This window comes from Acipenser ruthenus, chromosome 18 (genome assembly GCF_902713425.1).
Source record: "Acipenser ruthenus chromosome 18, fAciRut3.2 maternal haplotype, whole genome shotgun sequence".
In the NCBI taxonomy this organism is placed as follows: Eukaryota; Metazoa; Chordata; class Actinopteri; order Acipenseriformes; family Acipenseridae; genus Acipenser; species Acipenser ruthenus.
In genome coordinates this window covers 10215151-10231023 of record NC_081206.1, presented here as the reverse complement: position 1 = coordinate 10231023, position 15873 = coordinate 10215151, and the positions used below count along the sequence as shown (strand labels likewise).

General features: G+C 40.8%; 1 long non-coding RNA gene across 1 annotated transcript; it reads left to right on the top strand.

Moving 5' to 3' along the window:
• Positions 1–3054: 3054 nt before the first annotated feature.
• On the top strand, positions 3055–7693 carry LOC131698543 (uncharacterized). The gene is made up of 3 exons (XR_009307627.1): positions 3055–3138; positions 5547–5699; positions 7519–7693. It is a non-coding gene; the product is annotated as an uncharacterized LOC131698543 (long non-coding RNA).
• The last annotated feature ends 8180 nt before the right edge of the window (positions 7694–15873 follow it).

Genomic DNA, 15873 nt, shown 5'->3' with positions numbered 1-15873 from the left:
CCCTCTGGCGCTGGAGACGGCAGCGATGGCTCCTCTCCCTCTGGCGCTGGAGACGGCAGCGATGGCTCCTCTCCCTCTGATGCTGGAGACGGCAGCGATGGCTCCTCTCCCTCTGGCGCTGGAGACGGCAGCGATGGCTCCTCTCCCTCTGGCGCTGGAGACGGCAGCGATGGCTCCTCTCCCTCTGGCGCTGGAGACGGCAGCGATGGCTCCTCTCCCTCTGCTGGTGGAGACGGTAGCGATGGCTCCTCTCCCTTTTGTGCTGGAGATGGCAGCAGCAGGGTCTCTCCCATATCCGCAGCCAGGTAGTTGAACACCATGGCTGCGATGTCTGGGAGGGAAGCTGGGTGGTGTTGCTGTTCCCAGGCCTCCCAGCGCTCCCCATCTCTTGCCCACAGGAGGTTGATCACTGCAGGGAGGGCATCCTCATAATCCCTCCCCGGCTCCACCAGCCAGTCCCAGACTCCCTCAGAGGAGAGTGCATTCGTCCTCTTTGGAGGATGCAGGTCCTCCCTCACTGGACGCTCTGGCTCCTCTTTCTCCTGCCATGGAGGGGGTTGGTCGGGTGCTATGTGACCCACCTCCCCAACAGCGAAGCACCACTCCTCACCTTTCAAGCAGGTGGGGCAGACGTCCAGCATGGTTGAGCTACAGTGGGACCTGCGACCGGCCCCACGCTGCTGTAGCTGCTGCTTCCTCCGTCCGCTTCTTCCCATATTTTTTTTTTTCCCCAAAAAACACACAAAAACACTTTGAAAAAAAAACGAACAAAAAAAACGAGCTTTTCTTTCCTGGTCCGGCTATTGGAGGCGTTTGTTTTATCCCACTTCTGACACCATATGTGACAGTCTGGCTCGCAGTGGTGTGGTGGATGACGTCACGGACCAGGAAGTAACTGACTCCAAACAGTGGATGGGCGGGTGAAACTGAGTGCAAAAGCACTCAGCGTATTTAATAACAAACAAACAAAATATTTAAACAAAATACAAACAAAAGGGCACGAGGGCCAAACGAATAAATAAACAAACAAGTAAGTGCCGTGCTGGATTATCCAGCACGTATTAGCAATTGTTTTTTAAATATTATTCCTTCTCTCCGCTCCCCGTACTCTCTACTCCAACACCCCAACATCAAGTGCAGAGAGCTGCAGGTTTATATACTCTGGCCGAGGGATTAACTAGTTGTTAATTATCTTATTATCCCTCGGCCAGAGTCTGCACGCGTTTGGTAAGGATGCATGACTGTCAGCTATTTAAAGTAATCAGTAGCTGATCAGCCATGCATCCTCACGGGGTTTTTAAATAATAATAAAAGACGCGGCGCTTTTACCCGCGCCGCAAACAAAAATACAAATAATAATAAATAGGGGCGGGACACTCCGCCACAGCCTCTTATTGTAAAATATGCAAAAGTACATCTTGTATTAGCATACACCTTACATGCAGAGTACTATATAAGCTTATTATAAGTCCCAAAAATTTAAATTGCCCAGGAAATGCTATTAAACGTAAAAAGTGCACATAAAAAAAATCCTTTCACAAGAATATGTCATGGTTTAAACATCTAGAATGTTTTGTCACTGACATTCTGTGAGATCTTGGCAAAGTTCTAAGTGTATTTCCTACTAATGCATTCTAATGGGGACATGACTTATAATGTATACGAGATAATATAATGATATCTCTTACAATAGGACAGACTACTTAGATATCCTGTAGAAGTGTATAAGTCACAAAAAATATTGTACCCAGGATAGTGCTCCATGCACAGGATGACATCTATATATAGAGCAGAGGCTGGACACAAACCAGAAGAAACAGACACACCACAAACGAGCATCTTAACCACTATGCAACAGCTGGGCTTCTACAGCTTTTAAACTGACAGGAGACAGAATCACTAACAACAGTGTATCACACAGCACTCCTCCCCCTTTAGGCTCAGCGATTGGTTGCAGCCAAGTGGAGGCGGGGCTTGAACCGGTGACCTCACAAGCATCTTAACCACTATGCATAAGAGCCGGGTTCATCTGCATTTGTGGTTTTCGAGCTTTTAAAATCATTTAAACTCACCGACAGGGGGACAGAATCGGTAGCTGCAATGCATTACACAACACTGGAGAAGACGAAATTGTGATTTTTAATATGCTCTGCCAGATTACCTGGAGCTACAGTTCAATAATGTGTTATTGGCATGGCAGCTAAGGCACACAGCAAGGGAATTTAAAAATAAAGAAAAAAGGGTAAGTCAGATATGAAAAGAGCATCTGTTAGAAATGTGTTTGAAAACCAAGCAAAACAATGTGAAACAAACAAAGGAGTTTGGTCAAATTCAAAAGTTTAGGGTTTTTTTTTTTTAGTTAGGTTTCCTAAAGCTATATTTTATGTTGCTAAGATTATTTTCATGCTGACCCATAGCACCCAACAGTATGTGTTGGGTGTCGTTTTTCGTCTTACTTGCAGTTTATTGGAATTCCTGATAAGTGGAAAACACTTTTTAATGGGAATTCGCAGCAATGAGACATCTGTCAGGCAAGTGGATTAAACTGCATTGATTGACAGGGAAGGAGAAATTAAGGGGAAAGTTAGCTATTGATTAGTTCACTTTAAAAAAAGAAATCCAGTCCTATGTGTCAAGACAGAGATAGGGATATTGATATTGTTCATTTTTGGGATTTTGACCATATGTATTTTTATATATATATATATATATATATATATATATATATATATATATATATATATATATATATATATATATATATATAGTGATGGAGTGTATGTTCCAGACACTAATGTGGAGGCTTTAGGGCCATGGTGTTAGGGACATACACTCCATCTTATGAAATGTGTCTCTGGGTTAATTGTTACTCTGATTGTAAACACTTAAATCCCTGCTCCAACTAATTGTATAATTGTATTTTGTCTAATTGGGTAAATGCGATCAGCTGCGACTGATCAGAGTGAGGGCATAAAAAGCTCCCAGTTAGTTTGATTTCTGATGTGGTTTGGAAGGAGATTTGAGAGTGGATGGTGTGCTAGTGAAAGAGTGGTAAAGTGAAAAAGTAATTCTGATAAACTGACAAAGAGCTAATGGCCTGGGAATAACAGAGATTTCACTTACCCTGCCCTGCGAAAGGTATGGAAATGCATTCACTGTTTCAGTAGCGCCCAAAGAGTGGCTAGATTTTATTTGATTTCATTTGTGTATTTTTGTTTTCTGTATTTCCAATAAAACACACAGCGGTGTTAAAACCAAAGATACTGTGTAATGTGAGTGCTGCAATTAAAGAGACAGATGCTGGTTGGGGAAACTGCACAAAAGCCTGGATAAACGGGGCTGATGCATCACTATATATATATATATATATATGTGTGTGTGTGGTACTACAATGGGTTAAATAAAGTTCAGTTCCCATGCCTTAATCTCAGAAAGTCTGTTACTGTGTCACTTCATAAGTCATTTAACTAGCAGAGAAAGCAAAAGCAGCTGGAAAGAAGTCATTGAGGGGGTGGGGTCAAGTTCACTCTCCAATTGAAATGACAGCTAGTGTAACCTTAACAGAAGCAAAGTTTGCTAACAGAATTATTTAAGCTAGTGTAGCGCCAGATATCAGGTTAAAATAAAACCTTTACTGGACATTTGAGACCAAGATATACCATGAAAGTGCAGAACTGGTAACATGTATGAAAAGATTTTGCAGATACAGTGGGTACCACAGACCACCCAGTGACCCACATTTCACCTGCCAGACCTGCAAATCGATATTAAACCTGCAGACCCGCGATAGTCACGGTACAGACTGCAAAATAAAACCTATATGTCCATGCACAGCACAAGACTAGAGTCCGAATAAGCACATGAGTGTAGAAAGTGGATTAAACTGAAGTTTATGATCGGCATATGATTGTATGTACACACTCAATTCATTGATGGGTTCTTAATTAAAGTTGCAAATTCTATCATTTTAAGTGAACCAATGTTTGTTTGTTTTTTTCTTCTATTCAAAATGTAATTAATAATTTAGGTCAGATTAATCCTCATCCAATTCCAGTTGATGAATTCCTATGACATTTAGAATGACAGCATCCAGAACTACATAAAAAGGAGCAACCCCAAAAAACAGTACACACTACACACTCTGAAAGGAATAACACCATTTCAAAGAGGGATCAATACTGCCGGAAATCAATACCTGCAGCGCTCAAGGTGTACTGAGAATAAACTTTTTAATATTAAAAGGCAGAGGGTTGGAAAGGTAGCAAGGTGTTTGTGACAGAAAAATAAAAACTCAAATTGAACCATTTAGTGACTTGTGAACATATTTGTTTTTGGTAATAAGAGCAAGTATGTCGGTAACATACATCCTCCACCATTACTGCCAATTCAAACGTAGATCAGGCTGAAGAAAAGGTCTATGACCATGACATATCAACAGAATAATACAGAACAGGAGTTACAAAGCTGCATGACAACTTGATAAGCGCAAAAAAAACATATGACATACAGATGGACGAGTATACTGACAGACAGCCTTGTATGCTGTGCTCCCTGGTCTCTCTTGCCTTCTATGTATTTCACCACAGCAGACTTTGTTCCGTTTTTGAATGAAGTAGAAGCACTAATAGATAGCCTGTTTCTATATGTTTAACAGGGGCTGAGTTTGAAAGAGAATAATGTAATCCTTATCTCACTAATTTACAATGAGCATGACCACAGCAGCAAGTTGTTTTGTTAACAGATGTCAAATTCACCTTCCCTAATTCTGAGTGTCTGTATAGGAAAGGAAACACACCTATTCTATTAATATGCAGGTGGTTTGTAATTGTGCACAATTTAACACTGCACCCCTAACTAACTTAAATAAAAATGGACCATATATATTTGGCTTATAGGGTTCTAATGATAATACGAGTTAGTGGTATTTGTTGCTGGTCCTTTGAAATTCGTATTAATTAGAATTGACTGTCCTCCTGTAAGTATCACCATGGTCTATTTTGTGTTACCATACCGGTAGCCTACAGGCTAAAGTAAAAAGAAAGTGCGTTTGATTTTACTGCTGTACTGTATACTGTATAGGTGTACTGTTCATAATGTAATGTGTAGCCTACCCAAAACACATTTGTGTTATTTCAGCACAATGATTTATACATATAAAATACATTGAGCACTATAAATGTATGTGTGTGATTTTTATTGTATTTTTTAAACCTGACACCTCCTAACAAAAAAATGTTTTGATTCTTGCACCCTTGCATGTATAGACGTTATCCTCCGGGCACCCTCTGCTGCAGCAAACCACAACTCTGCTCCCGCTATTTATTTGAACAATGTCGCACGAGTCTCGAAATAGAATATGAAGCTAATCAATCTTTGTGTAAGACGCTGCAGCAAAGAGAGCATAAAAAAGCAAGCCTGTAGAGGCAGTCTAAAAGTGAGGATTTAGAGTGGTTAATATTTATTCCCGCAGAGCTAGAATCCATCTATTTATTAAAGCCTGCCTGTGCTCCAGGCTGATAGAATTCTCTAATCACTTATTTTATTAGCTCACAGGTCTTTGATTGGCTGTACAGAATAATCAATATGGAAGAGCCACTGTATTGTGAGCTGGAGCAGAATGATTTTGTATGCTCCACAATTATTTCTGAAGTCTTTTTGGCATCAACCTTGAGGAACCAAAGGAGAGAAAGTCTGAGAAGGTTAGTTTGGCACTATACATCTGAAAACTCCCACCGCCTTTCTCATCTTGAGCACTGCAGAATTTCAGCATGCTCTGTGTCCATACGTCTACAGCAGTGTGGAGAATTCTGACAAGCAACCTTGATATATTTCAACAATATACTGTAGTTTTGAGCAGTATTTTTATATAGTTTTTTCCTAGTTGCTTTGACACATACACACCAATAGCTTATATATATATAATATATATATATATATATATATATATATATATATATATATATATATATATATATAATATATATATAGTTCTACTGCCTGTCGATTTAAGGCTCCAAGTCTGAACATAAGAAGAACATAAGAAAGTTTACAAACGAGAGGAGGCCATCCAGCCCATCTTGCTTGTTTGGTTGTTAGTAGCTTATTGATCCCAGAATCTCATCAAGCAGCTTCTGGAATGATCCCAGGGTGTCAGCTTCAACAACAATACAATGGTAGTCTGGTAGTTGATCACCATGGGAGTTATGCACCCTGAGCCAAAGGACTTTTTTGAAGCGGGCACTATCACTATTAGAAAAATCGCTATTAGACCACATTCCCTCAAATTCACACAATCCCTAACTCTAACCACTAGGCCATCTGCTTCCCTCCTCCAAGATGCTCAGCTGTAACCATTTGACCACGTTTCCGCACTCCCAGTCCTTCATCTCTAACCACTAGGCCACACTGCTTCCAGGGGAGCAAATGTGGTGCTATGGCACTAGATTCTAGCACCAGGGTACCTCATATAGTGCCAGCAATATTACATTGTGGCACCAGTAGACATGTTTAATTTTTTTTAAATTCCTAACCAACCATAGTGATGATAGTTTCTCATTGGGTCTGGACTACTCACATGACTTGCCCACACTCATCATCATACACAGGAGAGAAGGTTTGTGTCGTGTGAGAAGTTTAAATGCAGAAATTGGTGGCAAACATGTCTTCACAGCGCACTTTTACCCAATTATCAATTAAATCAGCAAGTTAAAAAGATACGTGGGCAATAGTAGACTTAACAGGTAACGATAAAGGCATTTTATGGTTTTCAAATATTGTAAAATAATGTTTCGTGTTCTCAAGCCTCTTCATTTTACCGCAAACATTAAACATATTTTGTTGATTAAAAAATCATCATAGTTTGAATAGATGCATATAATCACGGATTTAAGTAAAAACCAGATCAGTTGTTGCAGCTAATTGTAAATCTAATCATCAATACAATTCATCAGCAATGTGCCCAGCTTTCCTTCTAACTATCCAGTGTAGCTGAATTCATGAGCTCTTGTTTTGTTAATATGTCGAACATTTGGGCTACTCAGGTTTGCTATCTTTGGTTTCTTAATACTGCAATTTTGGTCTTGAGCGATTATACATATAAATATACAGCACACGATTGTGTCTAATACTGTTTAGCACTAAAAATGGTATTAGACACAATACTTTCAAAACAGTTTAGCACCAATTTTCAAAAAGATCTGGACCACACTCTCTGCCTCCCAGCCCCTTAACTCTAGCCACTAGGCCACACTGTTTCCCTCCCAGTCCCTTAGTTATAACCACGAGGCCACACTGCTTCCCTCCCAGTCCCTTAGTTATAACCACAAGGCCACTGCTACCCTCCCAGTCTCTTAGCTCTAACCACTGAGCTACACTGCCTCCCTCACATACCCTCAGCTCTAATCACTAGGGCTCCAGAAAAGTAATTGAATATAAAAACAGAACTGTTATATTTCAGAGCTATCAGATAATAAGAACTCAGCAGGAGCTCCCACTTTTAATCTTTTTTTTTTTTTTAAGGAGAACCAAGCAAGGAAGAACTCACCCCCAGAAATGCACCAAACAAGGGAGGGGGAGGAGAGAAATAGATGCTTTCTACATTTGTTTGAAGCCAAACAAACACCAGTCAAATCAAGTTATGATTTTCTTTTTTCTTTCTTCTATCTTTTTTTAAAGTGAATTAATAAAATCAGCTGTCAAAGGCACTGGAATATAAATTACAATCATTGCCACAGACTGAATCTCATTTATCTTGTTTCAAAAGGATGGTAAGCCCTGAAACAAGGACTATCGCTTTTCTCTTTTTCTTTTTGTTATTGTATCTATTATCTTTGCACTGGGTTATTCATAACTAAATTCTATTTCATTTTTGCAGCGACATGCTACTGTTTGATTCTCTCCCATTAACAATCACATGGAACATCTGTGAGAGGGTGTCTTTCCCTTTTCATTTTCTTCTGCATGGTGTTGAACTAAAATAAAAGGTTTCTAATCGAATCAGAATCTGGGTTATTGGTTCTTGTGTGTCCTGACGGCAAACTAAATCTGGTTAGTGTGCAGCATTTTAAAATCCTAACAACTAAAAAAAATGTTGCCCCTGGCAGTACCTAAACGTGTCCAATTATTCTTTCCCCTCACCGCAGCAATTGCCCACACAGCTCAAGAGATCTGAGGGTTCAGTGGGCATTCTCCGATCCTGTGACCGAGCCAGCTTCCTCTTTTTACACCCAGGAACTCGAGAGCGGATGTCAGCAAGCTACCGGCCTCTGGAAGGCAAAGGCCAGCCCTGCAGGTGTCCGCCTAAGCTCACTAGGCACCTGGCCAGCAGGGTCCTCTGTAGCGCGATGAGGAGCAACAGTCCTTGCCAGTTTTGCCTCCCTAACCCACAGGAGTGCCAGAGCCAATGCAATGCTCCCTCCTGAGTCCCCAGCAAAGACAGCAACTTCACACAGGCAGAACGTGAACCTGCGCTCCCCTGACTGTATGATTCACCCTGCACACCACACAGGCAGAACGTGAACCTGCGCTCCCCTGACTGTATGATTCACCCTGCACACCACACAGGCAGAACGTGAACCTGCGCTCCACTGATTGTATGATTCACCCTGCACACTACGTGGCTGTGCTTTTACCAAGTGAGCCACTTTAGGATCAAGTACCTAATTCTACCAGCATGGATATGATGGAGAAAAAATCTTGATTTCGATTTTTAAAGAGTAAGTAGTTTCAAGTAACATTTTACAATTTAGTTTTTCTTACAAACATTTACCGCAGTAAATTTGCATAATGATTCATCATGCTTTTACCATATTGCTTTACAGTAGTTTACTACTGTAAATAAAAAGAGACAAAGGAATGGACAATGATGAATTATTAACAATGTTGTACTCAAGAACCTCATTTTCTATTGAAAAGCAACACTTGTGTCAGCAATTGTGAGCTGTGTAGACCTCAGAGCAGATCCGTTTTGTATTGATTCCACACACAGTACCGATCTCTCCACTCATATCAGTCTCTTTTTTCAGTTCAGCACAAACTTTCAGGGTTACATTTCCATTTGGATCCGTGTTAACCACTGTTCTCTGGATGTAATTTCATTAAGAAACTGCTTTTTGAATTCATTAATACATTTTCCTGTCTTCGTTCTTGGGAGAATCAGAAACATATTACAATTCTGATAGTACGTGGGTTGCAGAAGAGCTCCATACATACCATAGCCAAAAGAAAAACCTTGCTCATTTTGCACTTCCATAAACTACATAGGTCTCAAAGGTGCAGCAAACATGTATTTTCATTTTGAAAACAGACATCTGTTACTACACTAAGTTCTCAGTTTGTTTGCCTTGCCTTCTAGGAAGTCTGTTACTGCCTTGGTCATTCTACCGCAGCAGTGTATTCTGGGGCATGTTGTTATTTATTGTTATTTTGTTTATTTAGCAGACGCCTTTATCCAAGGTGACTTACAGAGACTAGGGTGTGTGAACTACACATCAGCTGTAGAGTCACTTACAACTACGTCTCACCCGAAAGACGGAGCACAAGGAGGTTAAGTGACTTGCTCAGGGTCACACAATGAGTCAGTGGCTGAGGTGGGATTTGAACCGGGAACCTCCTGGTTACAAGCCCTTTTCTTTAACCACTGTACCACACAGCCTCCTTGTTACTGGCTGAAAACATGTCAGCCAATAAGGGAAGTAGCTGACTGGTTATTACCTGGAAAGAAGCCAATGAAGGGTGTTTATATATATATATATATATATATATATATATATATATATATATATATATATATATATATATATATATATATATAATGTGTCTATATATATATGTATATATATATGTATATATATGTGTGTCTATATGTATATATATATATATATATATATGTATATGTGTATATATATATATATGTATGTGTATATGTATATATATGTATATGTGTGTATATATATATATGTATATATATATGTATGGTGTGAGACAGCAGGGAGGGGGTTAAAACCTCTCTGCAGTAAAAACATGTGCGGAATGCACATTTGTCTTGCTTAATTGTTTGTTAATTGTTTTATTGTTATTCATTACCTGCACCTGGCTACTATTGGAAATTGGAGCCAGGTGCAGGGTATTTAAGGAGAGCAGTTAGTCTGCTCTTGGCTGCTGAGTAGAAGGAGGCAGAAAGAGGTACGCTGCTTCCCAGCAGTCATGAGGTAAAGTGTGGTGTATTAAACCTGTGTGTTTTGTTTTCTGTTTGGTGGGGAAACAGCTTAGCTGTCCCACTCGTAGTCAGGGTGTTCCTGTTTGTTTAGTTAGTGCTCGTAAAGAGCTAGGTGTTTTGTTTTGTATTTTGTTTATTTTGGTGTTTATTAAAAATAGCGCACCAGCGCTTAAAAATCCATTTCTTGTGTGCTGGGTCAAATTTTTAAAGGGGCAACGAACCCGAGTGGGTGAAGTTCATCACATATGGTGTCAGAAAGTGTGGGCGCCCCTACGACCCAGAAAATGGATTTTAAAGAATGATCAATTGTAACACCTCTGCTCAGAAAGACCGACCCATCCTCAAGCCCGTCTGTGGAAGAGGGCGGCAATGGACAGTGCTGGACTTGAGGCTGGGTGGTCTTTTAAGGGTGGAGGGAGGTGGCTGTGGTATGGCCGGTGTCTTGAAAAGACATGGGAGGGGGGGGATGTGTGAGACAGCAGGGAAGGGGTTAAAACCTCTCTGCAGTAAAAAGATGTGCGGAATGCACATTTGTCTTGCTTAATTGTTTGTTAATTGTTTTATTGTTATTCATTACCTGCACCTGGCTACTATTGGAAATTGGAGCCAGGTGCAGGGTATTTAAGGAGAGCAGTTAGTCTCATCACAATGTATGCATGTATGTATGTATATGTGTGTGTATATATATGTGTGTGTGTATATATATATATATATACGTACTTACCACAGAAGTACCCTGGTAGCCATATCTGTTTTGTTATGCCTGTCAGGGATTAATCCTACTGTGCAGTCCCTGTCATGCGCAGTTATTATTATTATTATTATTATTTATTTCTTAGCAGACGCCTTTATCCAGGGCGACTTACAATCGTAAGCAAATACATTTCAAGTGTTACAATACAAGTAATACAATAAGAGCAAGAAATACAATAACTTTTGTTCAAGCAAAGTACATGTGTGACAAACCACAATTCAATAATACAGCAGATAATAGTGATAGTTACATCAGGATATGATTAAATAGTGATAGTTACATCAGGATGTGATTAAATACAAAGTACTACAGGTTAAGCACTTGGCAGATTACAGTATTCTGAAGTACAGGATTAAATGCAGTAAAATAGGGGGCAGATAAGAGCAAAATAAAGCACATTTACATGAAGGGTGATAGTGTCCCAGGATACAAACAGAGGAGTTCTACAGGTGCTCTTTGAAGAGGTGAGTCTTAAGGAGGCGCCGGAATGTGGTCAGGGACTGGGCAGTCCTGACATCTGTAGGAAATGACAACCACGCTCTACAGTGAAAGGGAGAGGTTGTTCAGTAAAGAAATAAAGATAGCATAAGTAAGCTCCTCTGAGTCTGTCTGTGAGCCCGAAGATTATTACAAAGGGGTGGGGACCATTTCATCATCCAGGTGACCCAGGAAGTACAAGAGAGTCTTAAAGCATAGCTTGCAAATAGAGATGCAGTTAGCCAAGTGTAGTACCAAGTATCATGTTTAAAATGAAAAAAAAAACATGCTAAAACATTTGTTTCTTTCAAAACTGCAAATGTATTAAATGGATGTAAATGGCAGAGAACATTTATGAAACTATTTTGTTAGCTACATTTACTTTAAAAGCAGCGCTGTGGCCTCAAGAGAGCTGCTAAGTACAGCTGATAAACCAAAATACACACATTAACCTGTCCTCCTGCAAAACAATTTCTTTGCATGAATAATATTATCACCATAAAGCTATCAATAGGGCATTGATACACCATGGACAGCAGGACGATACTGATTCAACCTGCTGATTCTGGAATGGATAACTTTTATTGGGAGTGAAAATCTGCATTACATATGTTCATCAGAATGACACTAGAAAAATCATCATTGTTTAGTCTGTGCCTTGTGTAACCGGCAGTCCTGTGTGATGCACTGGTTATGGATTCTGCCCCCTGCTGATGAGACGAGGTTAAAAGCTCTGTAACCACGAATGCAGACGGGCCCGGCTCTTTTGCATGCAGTACAGGTCAAGGCCCTGTTATATTGGTATCGCGGCCCTTAAATACTAACAGAAACTCAAATTCAATGACAAACGTTTCAAGTGGAAGTCTTTTTCCATCATGGGCGTCATTAGCCCAAAAAATTAGGGCATGCCCCCCTCCCCTGTTTAGGCTGGTGGCCCCCCAGTCTTTTCCTGACGCTTCTACGCTTGCTCTCCGTGGCGGGGCCGTGGTCCTATCACATGAGCCAGACAAATAAGTCATCGGGGGGGGGGGGTTGGGTTGCTCCAATCATGTGGGGTCATCCCGGTGCTCTGGGTGGGCAATTGGTTTTTATTGGAGCAGGTATCAGATGGGGTTGGAGCTGGACGCCCTCTTTATGCTCTAGCTGTAGAGCGTGGTTGTCATTTTGTTGAGCAGCAGCAGTGAGAACAGGCGCTTGTTTGTACCTTGTTGTAGAGACAGAGAGACAGGAGAGATGACACAGGCTGAGGCCAAGCAGTCTGCATCTGTGAGCAGCTGTAGTCAGCCTCCTTCCAATCTTTACACACACATAAACAAGTACTGCTGCCTGTGCTGAATCTGACCCTTCCTGTACTGAGATTATATCACATCCAAAACCTGTGTAGTCTCTGATGTTTCCCTTGTGCAGTTTCCATTCTCAGTGTTAGTTCTACCTCTCTCTCTCTTGCACCCAGGTCACAATAGAGACATTTATTTTCTGTCTTTGTGTGCAGTTTGCGTATGCTGACCTGATGGTAAGGCAAAAAAACAATTAGAATGCATGTGTTCACTGGTTCATGTCATGTACTGTATTACAGGGTTTCCAGCTAAGTCCCTATGCTTGTCTTGCTGCAGATTGCCTAGCTAGAACATGCTTCTAGTCCAGTCATACAATGTGCTTTTGGAAAATCATCTGTTGCACTCCCCGATTTCTTTTCAGATATTTTCCTTCTCCTGGTTCAGAGGTTTTTCATTTTGTCTTTGCCTCTGTTGGTCCACACTTCAGTTATCCTACATCGACGTCTTTTCAAAATTATTCCAATTACTATAGCAGCTGCTGAAACATGATTACTGGAAACACGCGGCGTCTTAAAATAATTGTCAATTTTCCAGTGTGTCTGTAGCACATTTAGCAACATCAATCTGTTGTCAATTTTCTGTTGTCAACTAGAATTGACAATAAAAATTGCTTGTGTATCTCCGGCCTAACATTGCCTTAATTTTATAATATTACAGATTAGGAAATAAGGGGAAGGGGGTTGGCATCTTTAATATGTACCCAATACCTTGTTTTGGTGGTGAATTTGGGGTTATACGTCCTTGGTCTGATATACCAGGCTATGTACTGCCCGAGTAGTATGTTGCCAGCATATGATCATTCAAATGTGACAGACTTTCATATTTTGCCAGACGTGATTTTGTTTATGAATTCAGCTGAGTTTCTTTAGAGCTCCACTTCGTATTCTTAGACGCATGGCCTCTATTGACACTAGCACCCAATGCCTCACATTGGTTGATAAATGCTGAGCAAGTTCTGGAGAACATTCTGGAGATGTGGGGACACATCGGGTTAATATGTAACTTCAGCATTGTGTGGTCATTGTCCAATAGGCCCTATTTTAGTTTGGGAAAAATAAAAGTTGAATCATTACTGTGTTTTCTTTCTGCCTTTGTGTGCAGCTTGAGTATGACACTAAAGCAATTCCCTGGATCAAGCCACCTGCTCTATCAGGGTTTCAGAGACTAAATCCCTCTGCTTGTCTTGCTGCAGATTTAGTAGAAAATGCTTCTAAAATTACATTATTGGCCACAAGGCCCTCAGAATTCCAGTGCATTAGGTGCTGTTCCTGTCGTGTTCCAATGGAATTTGTGACGATTTTGTGGACATTTTTTTTTTAATTATCTTCAGGACTAGAAAAATCTATAGAATATAACAACAATCCAACAAAACTGAAACACGTTCATCACTTTAGAATTGTAAATGGAGTTCTGTTTTAATTTTATTATTATTAATGTTATACATATTATTCACCAACAGCTTAGAATAAATAAACAGTAAAAATCGAATTCAATGTATAATATAATTATTAATTTTTAATATAGGAAAATGTGAGACCTATGAAATGATGGCAATATATATGAGGTAAGATGTGATGTACAGGAATTATTTTGTGAGCACTGTACAGTTTCACATAGCTTGTATAAGGCTCATCTGAGGCTGTTGAGTTACTTTTTTGGAACAATTTATTTAATAGGGGCCAGAATTGCTTAAACTTTGGGTTTCCAGGGGCGAGCACAGTTTACATCACATATCCAACACAAGGCCACTGCAGAGCTCAAGCATCACATATCCAGCACAAGACCACTGAGGAGCTCAAGCATCACATATCCAGCACAAGACCACTGCAGAGATCAAGCATCACATATCCAATGGACAAGACCACTGCAGAGATCAAGCATCACATATCCAATGGACAAGACCACTGCAGAGATCAAGCATCACATATCCAATGGACAAGACCACTGCACAGCTCAAGCATCACATATCCAACACAAGACCACTGCAGAGCTCAAGCATCACATATCCAATGGACAAGACCACTGCAGAGATCAAGCATCACATATCCAGCACAAGACCACTGAAGAGCTCAAGCATCACATATCCAATGGACAAGACCACTGCAGAGCTCAAGCATCACATATCCAATGGACAAGACCACTGCAGAGATCAAGCATCACATATCCAACACAAGACCACTGCAGAGCTCAAGCATCACATATCCAATGGACAAGACCACTGCAGAGCTCAAGCATCACATATCCAATGGACAAGACCACTGCAGAGATCAAGCATCACATATCCAACACAAGACCACTGCAGAGATCAAGCATCACATATCCAATGGACAAGACCACTGCAGAGATCAAGCATCACATATCCAATGGACAAGACCACTGCACAGCTCAAGCATCACATATCAAACACAAGACCACTGCAGAGCTCAAGCATCACATATCCAATGGACAAGACCACTGCACAGCTCAAGCATCACATATCCAACACAAGACCACTGCAGAGATCAAGCATCACATATCCAGCACAAGACCACTGAAGAGCTCAAGCATCACATATCCAATGGACAAGACCACTGCAGAGCTCAAGCATCACATATCCAATGGACAAGACCACTGCAGAGATCAAGCATCACATATCCAACACAAGACCACTGCAGAGCTCAAGCATCACATATCCAATGGACAAGACCACTGCAGAGCTCAAGCATCACATATCCAAGGACAATACCACTGCAGAGCTCAAGCATCACATATCCAATGGACAAGACCACTGCAGAGCTCAAGCATCGCATATCCAATGGACAAGACCACTGCAGAGCTCAAGCATCACATATCCAACACAAGACCACTGCAGAGATCAAGCATCACATATCCAATGGACAAGACCACTGCAGAGCTCAAGCATCACATATCCAGCACAAGACCACTGCAGAGCTCAAGCATCGCATATCCAATGGACAAGACCACTGAGGAGCTCAAGCATCACATATCCAGCACAAGACCACTGCAGAGATCAAGCATCACATATCCAATGGACAAGACCACTGCAGAGCTCAAGCATCACATATCCAGCACAAGACCACTGCAGAGCT